Here is a 21,455-nt window from a genome sequence, read left to right as displayed (position 1 = left end):
TATTTACCTTTTCGTTCCTCTGTCCTCGATAGGAAATGTCCATCTAATTCAAGACAATCATTTTAAAACTTACTAAATACGCGTCAATCAAGAATTGCACTACTGCTTGATTGAAAGTTTCAGTACATTATTAATGGTGTATACTTGCATCGATAATGTATTGCAGCGGGGCTTAACATGTGTAAAAATAGCTTCGGAATGCTTGCGTTCTCGAATGGGCTATTGTAGCTGTGGTGGAGCTGTCACCGTCTAACTCCCGGGTTCAAGCTTCTTTGCATTCATAAGAAATGATTGCAGGCAGATTTTATCCTTAATACCACTGCCAGACAGTGGGAGTTAGGCCAATGGCGAATCTTCATTCTAATCTACGATTCCACATACTACACGCAAACCAAAAATTTATTACAATGAATGTTAGTTCCATTTCATATCATCCTCTGTTCATAAACATCGCAGCGAATGTTAGAAGTTGACCTTACAGGCGATGCAATGGTTTTTTGTCTTTTTTATTTCGTGTTCTATATACGCTTTTGGTATAGTCGCATTGGAAACATTGAACGTCGCGTGAAAGTGGATCTTAAGGAAGGCTTAAGAACTCTTTCGTAGCTTTTAGTTTTAGGATTTCAAAGATCGTCGGTTGCAGGGGCTTGCTTACTGAGGAGAAAAACGTGGTCCCAGATCCTTTCATATTAAAAATGCATGGTAAGATCGCTTGTTTATCGTGTATTTTGTAAAACTTTTCGTTGTCGTCGGTGCCGGGTTTGAATAGTTATAAAAGCTTGAGTAACGCTATAATGTGATATGAGAGGCTTGGTGGCCTTAGAGCAACCGTTTTTGCTTACTGAGCAGAACATCATGAGTCTAATCTCAAGCCCATCCACATTCAAGATTCGCCAATGATTAAAAAGGAGCTCGTCTGCCTAGTGGCAAACGTTTTTGCTTACTGAGCAGAAGACCGTGGGTGCAATCCCAAGCTCCTTCGCGTTATACGATCGTTAGGACATCAATTCAGCTTATCGTTTACCAAAACGAACCCTGCTGCAAACCCAACCCTCTTACCCAACATCCCTGTGATTCCTCGTGGAAGTGCAGAGGACTCCTCGGCTTCCATCAAAGCGAGTGTCACGTCAACACATTCCTACCCATTCCTTTCTTGACCTGCGTTCAGGTGCGGCTGGCGCTAGTATTGCCTAATGCGAGATCACCAGTTATTATAATTTTCAGCAATGTCAGGAATGCTAAAAAATTGCATTTTTTTTATCAAATGTTAAATTCAGTCCTCTATATCCGTAATACGCGCGCGAGGCTTAAAACCTTTTTGACTACTTTTTTTTAACTAATCTACTATTAAATCAAATATTAAAAATCCATCATTATCATCGTGGCGAACAGAAATAGTTTTTTTTTTTCAGTGCTACAATAATTATTAAGAAAGTCGTTATGACAGCTATCCTTATAAAATAATCCGTTAGAGATAACTTCGTCAAGATACATAATTTGTCGATTCATAAAAATTCACTGGATAGCAGGTTTAACATGTGAAATGCAGTGTCTTTTAAATTCTGTAACTGTTGCTGAACGTTTGATATGTCTAGGCATCGAATTGAAAACATTTATTCCTTTATAATATAATGAATTTTGTGAAGCACAAGTCAAGAAAGTGTCCTTATTTCAACCGCGTTTCTAGTATGATATCTATGAAAGTCACTTCCTCTTTCTATTTGATCACACAAACATCGAGGCAGCAAACCGTTAACTACTTTAAAAATGAACATCATAGTCAAATATACAATTCTTTGCTTCACCGACAACCACTGTAAGGCGTCTTGCATCAAAGTTGAGGAAGTGAATCTATTACATCTCAAAATCAAACGCTTTATTTTATTCTGCAAGCGCTGTAATCTCGATATTTGTGTTGCATTGGCCAGAAATAAAATGAAAGGGCAAAGTCTATGTGAGGAGTGATGATTGATTTGTATAGCTGTATTTTACTGGCAATAGCTAAATCGTTTTTCAATCGACATTTTCTTGATGACATTGTCAATGTGAGAGTTGAACTTAAGTTTGTCATCAATAATCACGCCAAGATATTTAATCTCCCGAAACGCGATCAATAGTCTCATCATCAATTACAACAGAGACGTTCTCATTTACTCGATTGCGCGAAATTACCATAAATTTAGTTTTACTTGTATTCAATTTTAACTGCTTATACTTCAACCATCTACTTAGAGAACGCAAATCTTCATTCAAGTGTAAAACGGCATCATCTAAATCCTTAGCTGCAATGAATAACACAGTATCATCTGCAAAAAGATTAATGTCGCAAAATCGTAAAACACGTCGCAAGTCATTAATATACATAATAAATAACAGGGACCCTAATACACTTCCCTGGGGCTCTGGGCGAACCAGCCCAAGGCTGAAAGCCTCCCTTATAAAGATAAATTAATTAATTCCCTGGGGCACTCCAAGGTTATTCCACACGGGACTGGAAACAGAATCATTAAAAACAGTCCGTTAAGTTCTGTTAGACAAATAGCTTTCATACCATTTATATGCAGTACTCGTAATTCCAAAGCGCTTGATTGACCTTAACAATAAGGGCCTAGAAATTGTTTCAAAAGCGCATTTAAGATCCAAAAAAACAGCAACAATCGTATCTTTACACTCCAAGTTATTTTTCACTTCGCTAATACCAAATCCAATGCGGTTTCACAAGAATGACCTTCCCGATATCCCGATTGTTCTGGTATCAACAAACTATTACTATTTAAATACTCCAACAGCTGGCCTTTAACAACAAGTTCTAAAATTTTCTCTAATGTGTGCAACATGTTGACGGGACAAAACTCGTCGGCTTTAATCGTTCCAGCAACTTTTTGAATAGGAGCCACTAAGGATTCCTTCCAAATTTGTGGCACATGTCCAGTTTGCAATGATTTATTAATAAGGTCCAGATAGGTGTGGGCAAAGCCATGAAAGCAATCTTGAATAACTCTAGCATTAACATTGTCAACTCCAGCCGATTTTCCTAACATACCCCCCCCCCCCCCCCTTCAAAAGTTTGGAATATCACAAAGGGGGAAATAAAAAAAAAAACTTTCAGTGCATATTTATTTTTCATGCCCTGCGCTCCCTCGCTCGTTCGTTTATTGCCGTAATTTAAGACCCCAGTGCTGTCATTCTTTTTTGCGCGTTTTCCGTTTAACGATTCTCGTACACACGCTATTTCAAAACTACCCGAATTTGCGTAGGATCCACTCAGATCGGTCAAAACTGAACCTACCCACATATGGGTAAACTAAGTTGGGTGTGACAAGTTGACAAAAAACAACATCATTCGAATTCAGGTAAATGCTGTTCATTTGTCAACTTGTCATTTTCAACTTAGTTTACCCATTTTTGGGTAGGTTCAGTTTTGACCGATCTGGGTGGATCCTATTCAAATTTGGGTAGTTTTCAAATAGCATGCATAACAGTCATTCAGCTATAGGGAGCTGCACCGTCGGGGTAACCTCACTTTTTTTGACATCTGGCAGTGGTTTGTTTACATGGACTTAGAAAAAGAAAGTTTAAAAAATTTATTAATTTTGTTTATATGTATTGGAGAGGAATATTTTTCAAACGAACATAGTCGGATATCATATCTTTTAATTCTTTTTATTTAAAACCTCAAATCCACTTGAACTGACTAACAAGCAAAGGTAAACAAACCACCACTGGATGTCAAACTGATGAATTCGGGTTCATCGCGTTCATTCGTGACGTCAGCGTGCAGCATCCTATTAGGTTCTGCAGCGTGACGTCACGAATGAACTCAGGGTTCATCGGATGTACTTTTTGACAGTTCAGTGGTACTGTTTACAAGCGCTTAGAATATTTTTCGAAAAAATGATTTTAAAAATTCCAAATTTTAATTCGCAAAATGCCGAGGAAATGCGACGTGAAAGGATGTTCCTCATTGAAATTGCAGAAGTGTGGCTTGCACAGGTTTCCGGACCGAAACAAAGATGTATTCACCAATAACTTGACCGTTGAGCGGAGAAAACGGTAGTTGAATGCACTATGTGTAGGAAGTGATTTCCAAAGTAAATGGAAATATGTTTGTAGTCGACACTATATTTCCGGTAAGCATACACGACATTATTTCATATAACATCATAGCATTCGTTTTTCTTTTAGGAAAACCTGCTCGGCTAAGCGACATTCACAATGTGGATTGCATACAGACGCATACAGATTCGGATAGTAGCGCCAGCTCATTTTCGGAATCGACCGCCGATACTTCGATGGAATCATCAATATCAAACACCGATAATTCGATCGATACGATCACTGGTGTTCCTATGGAATCGTCATCGGAAAGTTCGATGAGTTCAATGGAATCAACCACCGGAGGTCCGAAGGAATCGCCTTCAGAAAATGCATTGAAATCGAACTCCGATAGTTCGATGAAATCGACTGCCGCTGTTTCTTTGGAATCACCTGCTAAAATATCGATGGAATCCACCGCCGGAAGTTCAAAGAAATCAACCACCGGAATTTCGAAGGAATTACCCGCAGAAAGTTCATTGAAATCGATGTCCGATAGTTCGGTGGAATCGAACGCTGAATGTTCGATGGCAACGTTCGCTAGAAGCTCGAAGGATGATATGGTTATCTCGAACAAATTGGAGGAGATGATCATTTTACGACAAGGTGATCACCTATCAAATAATGATAGTGTCGACACATCCTCAACGGCACCTTCAATTGGAAAACAAACAAAAGATTGTGCAATTCAAGCAGGAGGTTTGTATTTTTACAACATAAATGATAGTTTTCCTTACTGTTTATGAAGCATGAAATGTTTCACAATTTTTGTAAAGTATTTTGCCTTAATTGAATTCTGATAGGGTTAATGTTAGCTTCAACAATACCTTAACCTCTTATCGTCAGAAGGCTAAACAAAGTCCTTGAGCGCCCAAATTTGGCCAATCAATGTTCTGAAATATGGTCCATCCTCATGCTAAAATGAGCTCTCAAAGACTAGGTTCAACCCCTCGTTTGATCTTAGACCTATGTCCACTTGTCTATTAAGCGAACATAGCTTTCTACCGTAACGTGAGCAGTGGATTTGTAATATTGATACCCCTTTTAATTACATGTAATACATGTAATCAAAAGTTTTTATTTTTCACTGGTGGAAATTTCAAAGAGGTGTCTCTTACCGGTTTTGAATTACGTTAAAAAAGAAACAACCCGGACATTTTTTTTTTCATAATAACAATCCCCTATTGCAAACACATCGCGGTTGAAAGCGAATTAAGTTAACCGATTTTTTGATTGACAAATGGTCATAAAACCTATTCTGAAATCAATCGAGGAAAATTTTATCTGACATGCATTTGCCCACAAATATCTTTAAATTAATTGATATGATTTTATTATACAAAAATATTAATTTGTTTTTTTTTTCTTTCAGGAATTTGCTGGCCGCAAGAAACTTTTCAAAAATACTACTCCGAAATTATAAGACTGCACAGCAGATGTTACGAAATGGAAAACAAATTGGCAATAGGAAGAAGGGGGCTAAAATTTGTCGAAGATGATAAAACCTGTAACTATTACACAGGCATTACCAGCTTCTCAGTATTGTCAAAGCTATACACTTATCTGGAACCGTCGCTTGATCAACCGTTTTGTAACCTCTCAAAAGACCAGTTGTTTGTTACAACCCTGACGAAGTTGAGACTGAATCCACCGCTTTCTTCTTTGGCATATGATTATAATGTCAGCGTAAGAACCGTCTCAAAATACTTCCATCGCACCCTGTATATAATATACGAGTGCTGTAAATGGGCAATCGAGCCAACAACGAAAGCCATTCTGGTAAAGCATACGCCGGACAAATTTGTTATACAATTTGGCTCTAGAAGAGTATACATAATAGACTGTTTTGAAATATTTTGCCAAACGCCGTCTAAATTAAAAGCTGCCAGTGGCCACTACAGTCATTATAAACAACATGAAACCATTAAGTTCTTGATTGCCATACATCCTGATAGCACAATAGCATTTATTTCAGCTGGCTTCGCCGGAAGATGTTCCGATAGAGAAATATTCAGACAGAGTAATCTTATTGACCTCATTGAAGAAGACGATATCGTTTTGGCAGATAAGGGATTTGATATTGCAGATCTTGGTACAAGCAAAAAATCGAGTCTGAACATACCAAACTTTCTTCGTAAAAAGAAGCAGTTTTCGCTGCAGGAATTGAGTGAGGACAAACAGCTAACTACACACCGAATTCATGTAGAACGCGTTATAGGATATCTGCGAGAAAAATATTCGATTCTTTCTAGTACCATTCCTGTTAATACATTGGCGCGATTCCAAAATGGATTAACCATCATTGATTTGATTGTAAAAGTCGCAAGTATTGTTGTAAGTTTAAATAAGTCGATAATTCATTAATTATTTAAGACAAATCTTTCATTTGTTATAATTAGATTAAAAACCGTTTACAATCTCAAGAAAAATAAACCTATTTTATTATAGTTACATGCACAAAAAGTAATATTTTATTATTATAGAGTAGGTGTACTAGTTATGACCATACGTTCATATTATGGGGTATTCCAATTATGGTGAATAGAATTCCCATATACCATAATTGACTGGTAACTCTTGGCTAATACGAAGCAGGGTGAAAGAGGACCTCATTATTGATTACGGAGGTATCCATGTTTTAATATTTTGGCCACCTAACCTATGAATCGCCCTTGCAACAACTCCACATTTACCCTAGATACATACGTTATCCGCTGAGCAACTTAAAACTATAACGTACATCGTTCATAACATTAAAACTACTGCATAGCCTGTTTGTTGTTTTTGATTATTGATAAATTGTATATCTTAATTATTGAATCACTATCGTTAAAGTAAATGAACGAATTTTTTTCCATATCTAAGAAACACAATGTTTAATCTTAGAAGCTTGCTGTGGGTGTTCCTGGAAGTTTTGAATATGCTATTTTGTCAACATCATTTCTAGATAACATCCTTTGGTTGATACAATCGTTTTGCATAGCCTCGATGTACAATTCATAAAGTTATGCTTCGAAGATGACGCTATAACGTCAATGTTGAATTATAGTAGGGGAACGTGGTGCAATATGGCCACCCACTAAAAACTGTTTGAAGCCTACTAGAACTATTTATTTCATTTTAGTCTAAAAAATTACTAATCTCTAGTGTGAATCGGAAAATAAAGTCTATCAGTAGTTTCTTGAAACATATCCTTGATATTCGTTCAGCAGCTTTATACATGGTCATTGGTGTCTAATATGTTACGATGTTTTTTTTAGTTTTTAATAAACATTAAAGATCTTCTTAATCAAATATTCGTTATGCAAATAGGACTTGAAATCATCCATTGATGTTTAACCATCATTCGAATTTTCCACTGAATTTTGTATAATTAGGAATGAGGTCTTAAGGTGGCCAAACTGCCCCACTTTCCCCTACCTTTAGAAAAAAAACTAACCACAAAGTTGAATAGGAAACAAGCTTGCGCGAGTATCCCATTCAAGTTCCGAAAATGGAGAATAGAGGAAGGTTTTTAAGTAGGCTGTCCGCTTAAGCGAACAAATTGCCGAAAACAGAAAAGTCGCGGTACGTGGAGAAAATCAAGGTTATCAATTTCATAGATCCGTTTGAAACTGCACTGAACGAGCGAGACTTTCCAACCACGGTAACTGTTGGACATGTTGTAAGTTATTTATTGAATCATACGGTCCCTGGAAAAATGTACGTCAGGAACACACGAAGCATTGAAGCTTTCAAAAAATTCGAGGCTGGATTTATCCACAGTGTTTATGGCGAAGTTGTCAACGATTTACATATTGTTCGGGGTAAAGTATGTTCTTGATTTTCCTGTTTAATGCAATAAGTTCATTTAATTGACTGTTCTTTTTAAAATCTTTACATCTTCAGATTTATCATTCAATGCGAATGAATGAACCACTTCTTATATCGTGGATTATCATTCAACCAAATGGATCTATTCTGTCCGCCCATTGCACATGCGTAGCAGGTGTAAGCGAGACCTGTTCTCACGTAAGCGCATTGCTGTTTGCACTAGCAAATTTGCACTTCATGACATCTACGTGTAAGGTATTTTATAAATCAAATTAAATATAACTAAGGTATAGTTGTTAATGCCATTAATAAACATTGCTTCTTTAAGTTGACAGTAACTGAGTTGCCTTCATATTGGGCCAGACCAGCTAAAAGAATTAAAGAAGACTTGAACCATACAGTGGTCGACATAGATTATGGGTTCAAGATAACGAGGAACGATGACTTCAATATACAAACCAATAGGAATCAATTTTTGGATTTTGTTTCTTCATTGGAAAGTGAGGTGGAAGAACCAGTCATCGTTAAGAAATTCTGCAATTCCGACAGGACCTGCGTTGACTGCAGAAAAAACTTTATGCCCGACGAAATTATTCTCAACAAAAACCTTGTTTTGGCAAACAAGCTCCGCCCTGAACTGGAGCTTGACAAAATTGAGAAAATAAGACAGGTTATCGAGCGCGTTCAATTAACCGTCACTCGTGAAGAAGTCGCAGAAGTCGAACGCCTCACACGACTACAAAACCGCAGTGATTTATGACGTTGGGTGAGGATTGGTCGAATAACGGCTTCTGTGATGCGCCAGTGCGTCCATGCATCACCTGTTACGGTACCAGCTAAGATGTCCTTGCTGAACAAGATTTACCATCCATACACGGTAAGCTCGGAATCTGAAGCGACTAGATACGGCCGAATAAACGAAACAAGAGCCAAGAAAAGCATTGAGAAAGAATTTCAGCATCACCGCAACGTTTGTTTTGAGGATTGTGGTATCTTCATTCACCAGAGCAAACCATATCTGGCTGCCACTCCAGATTATTTGGTGGAATGTGATTGTTGCGGAAAAGCATGCATCGAGATCAAATGTCCTTTCCGGCTATCGAAAAAATGTCACTTGAACAAGCAGCAATCGTTCAATGATTTGGAATATCTTGTCAGCGATGGTGATAGCTTCAAAATCCGAACAGACCATGAAGATTATCTGCAGGTTCAGTCACAAATATATGCGTCCAATGCTCGTTTTGGATATTTTTATGTCTGGAGTGAAGTGGATCAGCTGTGCATCTGTGTTGAAAAAAATACAAAGCTTTGGGAAGATTCCTGTAAGAAAGCGGAAGTTTCTTTCCAAAATATTATTTTGCCGGAGCTTCTAGGTAACTACTACAGTAACAGAACTTGATTTCATGTTGACCTTTCTTCTTTATTTTTGATATTGAATAAATAACATTATCGAATCACTTCAGTTTTTATATTATTATTAAAACAAACATGCAAGTAACACTTCACTTCACATCTCACTGCAATCAATCTACCCTGAAAAAAAAAACGACGAAGTCCATGTAAACAGTACCACTGAACTGTCAAAAAAGTTCATCCGATTGAGGTTAGCCCCGACGGTGCAAAACCTAATACAAAGTGTCAAAAGATTTCATGGCGGTGTGATCTCGTGCTGTTTTTGAGAAAACCGAGTTTAAATCCACAATAGTACGTATTTTCATAGAAACTTCGATTTTCTTTTCTGACAGTTTCACAAATACAGCTGTACCATAGAGGTAACTCTAAGACCACTGGGTCCCGAAGAAAATCATTTTTATTTTTGGCTCACTCAGTACCAGAACAACGGTCCCAAGCAGTCCCAAGCTATTTCACTCACCCCTGCATGTTCTGCATGAATCCACACACCCCTGATGTTATCTGTCAAACTTTCATAGCGAATCAAAACAAACATAGTGTAGTAATAGAATTTCAACTAGAATAGGGTACGTTAATCGTTTGCTTGGGACCAATAGGCTACTAAAGTGGTGAACCAATTTAAAATCGTTAGTTTCGTATTGATTGTTGGCTGTACTCTTTGCGCAGCGGATGTAGCAACAACCTGTGTAATCAGTAAAAGCAGTATTTCGTTGACATATCACCATGGATCAAATTCCAATTGCGGTTCGAGTTGAGAAGGAAGGAAAACAAATAGCACAGGCTATTGTATCAGCTTCAAAGACTTCCGACTTAAAATCAATTGTTGATCAAGTGATGGGTGGAACGCTGGACAAAGAAGAGAAAAGATAGGGAAACATTCCGTGTAATTTTTCATGGAAATGAAAAGAAGAAAACAGTACCTCGAATGATGCGGACTGATATGATCGACATATTTGAACGCTTAGACGGTCTGTGCGCTACGGAGATCATAAAAACGAAAGGTTGGTCGGAAGTTCTGATGGACGTACAAGGATTGCGTGACACATTCGCCGGATACATCAACTATCTGAATCAAGCCGAAGATCGACTAGAAAGTCAAACCGTTCATCAATGTACTCTCCTAGAGAATCGGTCTCTCAAGACAGTAACGGCTAATTCATCGAGGTCATCGTTGACGAAGCTGATGTACAAGGACCTGGAGCAGCAGCTAACCGTGGAGGAACCGTACACTCCTGTGAATGTAATTCTTTTTGCTCCTTCCGAACGCAAGGCACGATATAAATATATCCAAGGTGTAATTTTCGATTTTGATGTCCAAGTTTACCGTTCGTTCAAGCCAAATGCTTCATTTATATGGAGATTACCTTGCTCTAATGAACGGTCTGAAATAAAGTTATCAAACACAATCGTTCGATTAGAAAGTGATATCGTTGATCGCGTGAAAGCCGATAAATGTAGAAGAGCATGAGAACTTTTTGGCAGAACAGCGTCGTGGACTGAGGAAAAGCTGGAGGAGTTTGTATTGTTGTCTACAGGTAGTTTATTTGGTATTGAATGTAACCAACTTTTATTAATCTCTTGGCCTTAAATTTCAGATGATAAAGATGTGGATAAAGAAGGCATAAAAGATGTCTTAGATGGAGTTCGAATGCTAATAAACGACCATCATGACCATCATGAGATCGATGAGGTGGTGTTGATTGAGAGTGAACAACTGGCATCGAAACAAGGGAAATTCGACAACTTTTGAAAAACCACAGAAGCCGTTATTTCAGAAAACGACCTGGCAGTCGCTCAGGAAAGGCGGCAGGGTACAACAAGCTGGATTTCCCCTCTGTGCGTTTCCCTGCGTGATTTGAAGCAGGAATGCGAAGAAAAGATGGAACAACTTTTCCCAGGATGTCCGAATAATAACGTGCCTTCAACCGAATATTTTCGCCTGCAATTCACGCCCAGAAATTCACGCACTCTTACCGCAGAGCGGTACTATATACAGTCGCTTTGATATAAAATATGGACTTCAAATGCGTACGCAGCGTAAATCGCATCCTGATAAACATTATGGAGCAAAGCAGTTCCAATACATGAAAGTAATGGCAGGTAAAATTTACATTTGCTTTATGTTATAAAATGGCATTAAATCTTTATTTTTTTAACTTCATTTTAGGTCGCTTTCAAGAATCCAGTCTAGTGTTCTTTCTGGACGATAAAGCAGCGATTCCGGTGGGGTTTCAAGGTGCTCCAGTCAGTGCTCCACGCAGGCAGCGACCTATTCTTCAGGTGGGATTGGACAGTAGAGGATTGAACGCCTTATACCATGACAACATACCACAACATCTGACTCCTTCCGTATCCATCAAACTGGTTCCTCCTTCGGATCTGTCCAATGCTTGGTATGCTGGAGAGCCGTGTTTCATTCTCAAAGATGCCATTTTCGAACACTCCACAGCGTTCAGACACGCTTCAGAACTTCTTTCTCGATGTACAGAAGATGATCTAGAAAGACCTATGTTGTTTATCGGATTGGATGGAGGACATGACCACAATCTTACCTCGATCATGGTGATGCTGAGTTACATTGCGTTATTTTTTTTAGCTTATTCTGGATTTCCTGTGCGCAGTGCGTACGCCACCACATTTTTCGTTCATAAATCCAGCACAACGGTTCATGGCAACAGCTAACATAGCTTAGCATCGGAGTTTCGTTGTCAAGGAATCATCTGAGCGAAAATGAAAAATTCGTAAAAAATCTACTGTCCAAAAAGCAGTGGCGTGAAACTCAGGACAAAAACCCCAAAACCCCCCCTGGCCCTAGCCGGGACCGAAGACGCTCGAAAGCAACTGAAATCCAGATTTGAATCACTGCGCTACAAAGGAGAAAAGATAGTCGTGTTTCCTGCTGCAACCAAAGCAGAAATAAGTTTGATTAAATCAAAGATCACAGACAAATGGCCTGAGATAAGTTTGAATAAAATTTCAAAAGCAGAAGCCATGAACGTGCCATCCTTCAAAGATTTTTTTTCGGGAAACATGTTAAAGCGACATCTTATACTTTTCAGATAGGATTTACAAAACGTTTAAAGTGTATGTGTATTGGGAGGAGAACGGCTTCGGCCCTCCGAGTTCCTTTTCTAAGCATGGGGTAAATACTAGATTAAATATTATCTCACAACGCCCATTTTTGCAGTATGATGCTTCTCATCATATAGTGTCCTTAGAATAAGTTCTCGGGGGGTTTGAAGCCGTTATCCAACTTTGTAAAAAGAAATAAAAGATGGAACGTTTTTCTTAACTTAAAGAGCAGTTTTTTCGTTTAAAACCCAATCTCTGTTCAAGAAAATATATCCATTGTGCTCCGCTTTGCTAATGGAAAACTGTGAAAACATTTTTTTTTTAATTTTGAAAAAACAAACTGCTTTTGATTTTTTGCAAAATGTTCTACGTCCCGGTGCGCCTTAAGTGAATACAAAATACGTTTTAAAAGTATGTTTGGATTTGATTTTCATTCCAGGTCATGAAGTGAAATGATGCGAATTGCAAATTCCACAAACCAAAGAGGTTAGATGAAAGCACCAATATTGCTTGGCTGCCGACTCCTCAACTCAAAGGTGAAAAGTACAAGGACTTCGATGAAGTATACGGTACCGAACCAAATGATGCAAATTTACGGTACCCAACCTAGTGCAAATTTCCTCGCATTCTATATTCCCGATACGGTTTGAATAAGGAGGAACTATTGAAAACAGAACTTTTTTTTTATAAGAACTATTACGTTTGTGGTATTCCGCTTGATGGTTTACCAGGAATTTAACAAAACCCGAAAAACAGTTGCTTCGATCCTATTCATCTACATTATTTCCAATGTTCTTCCTTGAAAGGATACAAAAACTTATGCGCGATATGTCTTGTTGATAACCCGAGTGTTACACACAATAAAGTCAACATTTGTGGCTCTTGTTATACATTAGTGTCAAAAATCACGGCTTCAAAGAAATATAAGGCTAAAGCGAAGGGTGAGAAGTAATGTAAACGTTTTAAATATACGGTTTAGATGTAATGTAAAACGAATTTTGAATGTTTTTTTTAATCCTTCTCGTTCTCTTTATACACTAAGCCGCCTACATTCATCAGGATTCATCATAGAATTATGTTGAGTAAACTGCTTTACAACTAAAAACCAGTCAGACAAAGGTTATAAAAACTGTCATAGAACATGTGTGTTGCTTGGGTAGTTGCCTTTTCTGACGCAAAGGCGCACTTGTTGGCCTAAAATCGTGTCTCCGAAAAAACAAAAGAGTGAACTATATTGTACAAATTCAACAAGCTGTGTGCTAGATTCTTGCAACATATCTAATCAATGAAAGATGTAACATTCTACACTAGCATTCCGATGACCAGATTCACGCAGCACAGCTTTTGAAACGTGCGAATGAAGTATCAAAATATCCTAATCAAATATTTCCGGCGTCCCACTAACTGAATCGATCCCGGAATACCTTCCTTTGTGTTGTGGTCATACCATTACGAAATATATATATTGGATCACAAATAGTATACTCAGTGCTACAACCACAACATCAACAATATCAGCAATAAAACAACATTTTCAAACCCAGCATCAACCTTGAATGCGATGAGATGGATCTTTTTGCCGCTGGCAGTTGCAATAACACTGGAACCATTCGATCGACACCCTCCCGCAGTGAAGGAATATCTATACTTCTCGGAATTGCATCGGCATGCATCCCGACCTACTGCTGCTATTTAGTCCTGCTGGAAACTCTTGCCAATGACATCGAATTGATACACGTGAAGAGTGTGTATTTGTGGGAATGCAATGAAATGCAGCAACAGCCCTGCGGATTCAACGGAAACGGCAGCAGGTCAGTGGTGAGTGGCACATTCCATTCCCGCTACCGAGAAGCATTTGATGCGGTTTCTATTGGTTCAAAGCTATGGTATGCATATATGTACTACAGTATTTAGGTAGAGCGGTGGAAGTGCAGCTTGCTTTCGGAGATGTTTGCTTCCTATCATCAGAAACCAATAAATCGATACTGTCCGGAAGTTGAAAGGCAACCGGCGCCCCTGGGAAGCAGAACTCTCTTATAGCACTGGTGCCATTAGCAGAGGAACACTTCTTGGTGTATCGCTTCGCAACCGAACCGGAGGGAATATTTACAGTATTTCAATAATGCTGATATTGGTTGTCGATATACATATTTAATGTATTTGCTGTACAACCCCCTGCTCTGATGCATGCAGAAACGAAGGTGATTGAAAATATATGCATTGCTCGAGGCGCTACATTTTATCGTTTGCTCGTCGATAATTGGGAGAAACTAGTTTTGTGTGCTGGCCAGGTTTGCTTATTCTCATTAAATGGAAAACTATACCAACATCATATGCTTGGTTTTGATTCCCGGTTCCGGTCTGGAAAATCATTCAGGTTGGACAATTTCCTGGATAAAGAGTATCGAAGAATAGCTGGTTGCAGCACCTCACTATATCCTTTCTGAAGTGGCAGGCTGTTGTATCCAACTTGTTGCTGTACACTTGGTACTTGAAATGATGCACCTGTTGCAGTATCTAGAGAATAGAAAGTCGTGATGCAGTTTTGAGGCGTACCAGGTTGTAGATTCTACTGTTCGAGGTTCATTTGGTGTCTGGAACAATAGACTTGGTGCTGTCTTCGGGGAATCGATACTACTCAGCAGATCACCAACGAAGCTCGCCATTGCTACGTTACGTCTCGCATCCAAAAGCTCTAATTTGATAAGCATACAACGGCTTTCATAGCTAGGCAGATTTCTAGGGTCATTTCAGCGAAAATGCCTTAAAACATACCGGATGAACTTCCGTTGAATAGCTTCAATACGCATGGTTTCATTTTGTTAGTATGGATAATACTCCAAAATAGGTCGCACCAACGAACAGTATAATGCTTTTAGGCAGTATACATTTTTGATTTTTTTTTGCGAAGCGGAATATGAACCCGAGTTGTGATGAAGCTTTGGATACTACGTATGCCACATGATCCTTGAAGCTGAGCTTGGAGTCGATTCATGTTTCATATTTATGTCCGTCAGGGTGAAGAAGCGAACGCTTGCGGCCAAAGGAAATTACAGAGCATTTCGAGACATTCAGTGACATGCGATTAATACGACCAGACTCAGCGAAGACTTCTAATTGTTGCTGCAAGAAAATGGCATCACTAGGTTCTTTTATCACGAAGTAGAGTTTCAAGTCGTCCGCATACGATAGTTCAAGGCATATCAGGATGGTATTGACGTCATTCATGTACAACAGAAACAGAAATGGCCCAAGATGGCTACCTTGGGGAACGCCGGATGTCACGGGGAAGGATGAAGAAACATAGTCTCCAATATTGACATACATGTTTCGACCAGTCAGGTAGGAGTAGAGCCACCTATCCTGTCGTATTTATCCAACGCAATGTCATGGTTCATTTTGTCAAATGCTGTGGAGAGGTCTGTGTAGATGGCATCTACTTGATGGCCACGATCTACTTCATGAATGATGAACGAAGTGAACGTAACTAAATTGGTCGTTCCAGCCTTTGCAGCCTTTTTTGTGGATTGGGAACACGAAAGACTCTTTCCAGCAAGTTGGGAAAGCCCCAGACATCAAGGAGAGATTGAAAACGTTGGCTAGAGGTGTTGCGAGAGCAGTTAGGCAGCGTTTGAGGACTAACGACGGTACGCCATCTGGATCGAAACCCGTTAAAGTTTTTAGCTGCTTCCCGGATGAAATAACCATTTCGCTGGTGTTAGAAAATGGATGGCTGGAGAAGGTTGAGGGAGAGACGTTACTAAAGGGTGATACGGTCAAAATTTGGTCAATATCAACTTGACGTATTTCTTTCAATTTTGCATTTAAAAAACCTGAACACCCCTCATTTTGAAGGTGTGTGTGTGTAGAATGTTGCTCCTATTTTGATTTTGGAATTCACTCTTCAGTTGTCAAAATGCCGTCCAAGCAAGAAGAGCAGCGTATCAAAATTTTGCTCGCGCATCGCGAAAATCCGAGCTACTCGCACGCAAAGTTGGCAAAATCGCTAAAAGTTGCCAAATCAACCGTTACAAATGTAATTAAAGTGTTTGGGGAACGTTTGTCGACAGCCAGGAAGTCTGGATCGGGGGGAAATCGAAAACCGGAAGCCGCTGAGACGACAAAGAGAGTTGCCGGTAGTTTCAAGCGAAACCCTAACCTCTCTCTCCGAGATGCCGCAAATAAGCTGGGTGTATCGTCTACAACCGTGCATCGAGCCAAACAACGAGCCGGACTATCGACTTACAAGAAGGTAGTGACTCCAAATCGCGATGATAAACAAAATACGACGGCCAAAGCGCGATCCCGGAGGCTGTACACGACGATGCTGACGAAGTTTGACTGCGTGGTAATGGACGACGAAACCTACGTCAAAGCCGACTACAAGCAGCTTCCGGGACAGGAGTTTTATACGGCAAAAGGAAGGGGATAGGTAGCAGATGTTTTCAAGCACATGAAACTGTCAAAGTTCGCAAAGAAATATCTAGTTTGGCAAGCCATCTGTACCTGTGGCTTGAAAAGCAGCATTTTCATAGCTTCCGGGACTGTCAACCAAGAAATTTACGTGAAAGAGTGTTTGAATAAACGTCTGCTGCCTTTCCTGAAGAAACACGGTTGTTCCGTACTGTTTTGGCCGGATTTGGCATCTTGCCATTACGGTAAAAAGGCCATGGAGTGGTATGCCGCCAACAACGTGCAGGTGGTTCCCAAGGACAAGAACCCTCCCAACACGCCAGAGCTCCGCCCAATTGAGAAATACTGGGCTATTGTCAAGCGGAACCTAAAGAAGACCAAAAAAACTGCTAAAGGCGAGCAGCAGTTCAAGGCAAACTGGCTTTCTGCGGCGAAGAAGGTGGACAAGGTGGCTGTACAAAATCTGATGGCAGGGGCCAAGCGTAAGGCCCGGCAATTCGGATTTGGAAAAGCGGAAGCCTAACTGAATATTTTTCCTGAATTTTATACTAATTGAACTTGAAAAAGAAATTTAATTTGATTTTTTAAATAAACGATTTCACCGATTTACACGCGTTTTCCCTTGACCAAATTTTGACCGTATCACCCTTTAGACGCAGCAACTACATCCTGAGTGCTGAGTCGTTCGTCGTTGAAAACACTACTGAATTGTGTGCGAAACAAGTCGGCAATACCCACGATGGAGTCCACTTCCACTACGCCGTTCGTCATACTTCAGACGACACTGAAGCTGGTCTTGCTGTGCATGGTACTTGTTGGTGGTTGAGTCGCTTGTAATCCGTGTTCGCTTTAGAATAACATGCTTTCGTGGAATTGGTTCGGTATTTGCTGTGCTTAGCAGCCCTTTTAATTTTTTTCAATCGCTTAAGCTCTGAATTCGACCAGGCAGGTTTAACAGGTTCGCGACTGATTCGCTTAGGTACGAATTGATCAATTGCGTACAAAAGAATGTTGGATGCCGTCGATGCCGCCAGGTTAGAATCACAGTCACGCAGGGCCTCTTCCCAGTCGACATTTGAGAGAAAATCATCGTTGAGACTTCCATGGCTAGTGTGACATGGTCTTGACGCTTTTTTTTTTTTTCCTCTGTTCGGGACCTAACACTACTGCGACCAGTAAATTGATCTATTGTAGTATATCCCGTGTCCTTAGTTTAGTGCATGTCGTATTACTCCATCACTATTGAGAAATGATGAAGCATTCGATTTTTTTACAGTTGCCACTCTTGCATTTATCGCAAGGATCCGAGTCTAATTGAAAGGTCCCGCTATTTATACCCTTCGGAGTGTTGAAACACCCTCCAAAGGCGCGCCCCTTTGTCAGTTAAAATTGGATTCCTTAGCAACAAAATTAAGGTATGACACCGATAATGACCATGCATCAGAACCCTAGTCTTAACCACTTCAAACTAGGGAACAACGAAGAGAAGATTAGGAATCACATAGATGAAGACAACTAACTCTTTTTTTTGCCTTGTTTCAAGATCATCCTCGGTAGACAAAGCCGAGTCTTGTCACTATCAACAAGGCATAAAAAGTAACAAGGACTAAGATGTGTTCCTTGTATTACTGAAAAATCCTGTTCCCCTAGTTTGAAGTAGTCAGGAACTAGGGAACAACGGATAGAAGATTAGTAATCACATAGATGAAGACAACTAACTCATTTTTTGCCTTGTTTCAAGATCATCCTTGGTAGACAAAGCCGAGTCTTGTCACTATCAACAAGGCATAAAAAGTAACAAGGACTAAGATGTGTTCCTTGGATTACTGAAAAATTCTGTTCCCCTAGTTTGAAGTAGTCGGGACTAGGAATCGGTGGTAGATCTTACATCCCGTAACGTACCACGAAAAGGTGATCTACCCACGTCTTGACGCTTACTTTTTGGCCTCTTCTTGTGTCTAACATGTGCAGAGTATCATTATAGCGTCTATTGGTTTTAAAATTCCTGGTTGCGTGAAATATATTTGTGAGAATATCTTTTTGAGATTTTAGTAGTCACGTTTTGTTTGTAGTTTATATTTTATTTCATTCATGTAATTATCGTAAATAATAGTTATTTAATAATAGATAGTTCATCTATACATTCGTACTTTGACGCGAAGCGCTGTGGATTATGAGATGCTCGATGACCCTGGAGGGATCGATTTTGCTTACTGAGCAGAAAATCATGGATTTAACCTCAAGCTCTTCCACAGCACAATAAATCGCCACCATCATTTGTATATTTGATATTGAACATTAACCTCGGAAACTATTTGCATGTCAAGCGAAAACGTAGTCCTGTATTGTCGCGAAGAGTTATGGTTATGAGATACTCGATGACCCTGGAGGGATCGTTTTTGCTTACTGAGCAGAAAATCATGGGTTTAATCCCAAGCTCTCCGTCATGACTCTTAAAACTCATGATCACTAAACAAAATGAATATGTTCTTTCGATAGCCGGCTATCAAGAGATTAAATAAGCAACAAATAAACAATACATACTTTTGGTTGCATCGCCAACTTGAGGTGAATCCTAACCGAATACCCTACCCAACCCTCCAACTCCGTAGCACTTATGAGGGTGGCGCTAAGTCGGTGGCCTCTCGTTAAGTAAGTACTACATCAACATTTTCTTCCCTATCCCTAGTTATGGTAAAGATGGGCGTGGCCAGGAATAGCGACAGTCATGCTTCTGTTACTCTTGTTAAGATTGGAACCAATGTTTACTCGCCAGCATTATTCCTGAAAGTAATCTAACTGAGAATTTCAGAAGAGACGTGAGTGTCGCTAGTATCCAATCAACGAAGTATATCATAACAACGCTAACGCTAAGACAGTCAAGACTGACTTGGTCGAAACGTGCCGATCGTGAGGATATCCATGGAACATATAAAAAAGGTCCTGAACGGAACAGAAGGAGGTCGTTCATTGCACTTGGAGGCACTTTGTTCGGTTCACTATAGTACTGGCTCCACTCACGTCTTGTACGCACGAACGCCGGTATAGTTATCGCAATGGTTGACCATCCTAGCTATCAAAAGCCCTCCTTTTCCCATCCAGTTTGCAATTCTTTCCTTATTTCCTCCATTTTTTTTTTATTCAAAATTCGTCCTACGAGTTTCAACTCCGTCCTAACGCTTTGAAATGCCATTAGATTTTCTTCGTCCTACGTAAAAACGTAGAAAAAGGGGATTCGCTAGGAGCGCTTCTTTTGTTTTGAGAACAATGAGCGTAAATATTCATACAATGCGCTCTAATAGGATTTATGTTGTAGCTAATAAACTAACACATCGGAACAAACCTATTATTGATTTGTGCACGGTTAAATCATTTATATTAATGATCTTTAATGATCTATAGATCAAATAGGCGATTACGACGAAGAAGCGCTTTACCCTATACAGTCTCCAAGCAATCTCGACCGGTTCACAAGATTCTGCCTCGATGTCTATTTGAACTACTGATTACTTTCAGGTGTGCAGAAACGAAGCCGTAAGCTGATCGCTGGAAGAAGAAAATGCCACCGGCATCCTTTGAAATCCTCTTTACAGGCATGGAAAATCATTTGCATTCATTTCGTGCATTCATTTACATTCATTTGCCCCTAACTTTTTTCATCAACAGAATTCCGCAACATAATGTATTGAGCTTTTGTAGGCTTTGTTATTAACTACAACTTTTGTTAACAACTCAAATCCGTATCTCCTATGCATGATAAATCAGAGCAAACAGAATCCACTACTGTTTTTCAGTGAATGTATTTTACATTCACTGAAAAACAGTAACAAGTTCTGCCCGCTCTAATTCGTGATGCATAAGAGATACAGATTTGAGTTTTGGGCAAAAGTTGTAGCTAATAACAAAACCTACTAAAGTTCTTTACATCATTTTACGGAATGCTGTTGATGAAAAAAGTTAGAGCCAAATGAATGTAAATGAATGCATGAAATGAATGTAAATGATTTTCCATGCCTGATCCTCTACAACTAAAGCAATCAATGAATGGATGGAAAGATGAACCGCTTAACGCACCGAAACTCGCTTTGCAGCGAGCCAAATTGTATAAATTCAGCAAGGCTTTACAGTTGACCGATCGGTAGGCCACCCCGTTGCACCGGAACCTCTTGCGATGAATAAGTTGAACTAGTGAGATCCTTTTCCGTGCAAATCAAATGGAGAGTTACCTCACTAGTGACATAGAGTCACACGATTCTTGGAATAAACTTAAATAACGAGCAGTAATATCTGAGGAAACACTCAGGGGAAAACTAGAACAATTCCATACCGGAAAATCCTCGGCAAAACCGATATTCGAACTTGACCGAAACCGCCTATGATATTTTTTTTTGTCTTTATTGATTATTCAGTGCTAGGTCTTTAAGCCGAAGAACGTTAGGCTGTTGTACATTTATCAGTTATTCTACATAACAAACTTGTAAATAGAACTCGACTCTCACAGAATATCCTACCCTATCCTTCGTTCCAAATGTAAATTTGACCATCGGATATTTTACCAGTCGTTCCCGTTTCGCTGTTTGGAAGAATGAATCTAATCTACTTACATACAGTCACTCTTTCCGGAAGTCTGCTCGACTGCCGTTGAAACA

Source organism: Ochlerotatus camptorhynchus, unplaced genomic scaffold (genome assembly GCF_037179485.1).
Source record: "Ochlerotatus camptorhynchus isolate MF236.1 unplaced genomic scaffold, CSIRO-AGI_Acam_v1.1 ptg000077l, whole genome shotgun sequence".
Classification (NCBI taxonomy): Eukaryota; Metazoa; Arthropoda; class Insecta; order Diptera; family Culicidae; genus Ochlerotatus; species Ochlerotatus camptorhynchus.
This window is presented reverse-complemented; position numbering follows the sequence as displayed.